This window comes from Pygoscelis adeliae, unplaced genomic scaffold (assembly GCF_000699105.1).
Source record: "Pygoscelis adeliae isolate BGI_AS28 unplaced genomic scaffold, ASM69910v1 Scaffold79, whole genome shotgun sequence".
NCBI lineage: Eukaryota > Metazoa > Chordata > Aves > Sphenisciformes > Spheniscidae > Pygoscelis > Pygoscelis adeliae.
Window position 1 is genome coordinate 1,205,010 of NW_008825532.1, and position 547 is coordinate 1,205,556.

The following is a 547-nucleotide window of genomic DNA, read 5'->3' on the forward strand; positions in this document are numbered from 1 at the left end:
CCCGACCCCCACCAGACACACGGGGCTCTCCGGCCCCGGACGGCTTCTCCCCTAGTCCCGGCCGCCGCCGGGGAGTGAATTTAAGAAAATGGCTCCAGGCATGAGGCTTCCCCCGCTCTCCCCACCCCGTTTATTGCGCTGGTTGGGTCCTCCTCTGCCTTCTGCCCCTTCCCGACTTTACAGCAGCTCCGAGGCTCCGTCCCCTTTCCTGGGACACGGGACAGGCAGGACCGAGGAGCAGGCGGAGGCTTGAATTCGCTTGTGGCTGCCAAGGGGGTGGTGGGATCGGAACTTTTAAAGCGCTCTTCAGGTGACTTTAAGGAGCAGCAGTTGGTATAGCGGGACTTGCCTCGCTTCTTCCTCTCCCCCACCCCGCCCCACCGGCGATCTGTAGTTTTCACACCAAAGGAGGGAGAAGGCGCTACTTCTACTCCCTCCGGCCCCGCTTGCGTTTGCGGGAGCGGTGGGGTGCCAGCGCTAGAAGTAGCTCCGAGCCTCCCTCCTCTGCCCCGTGCTTTGCTCCACATCCTCTCGCCCCGCACCCGTG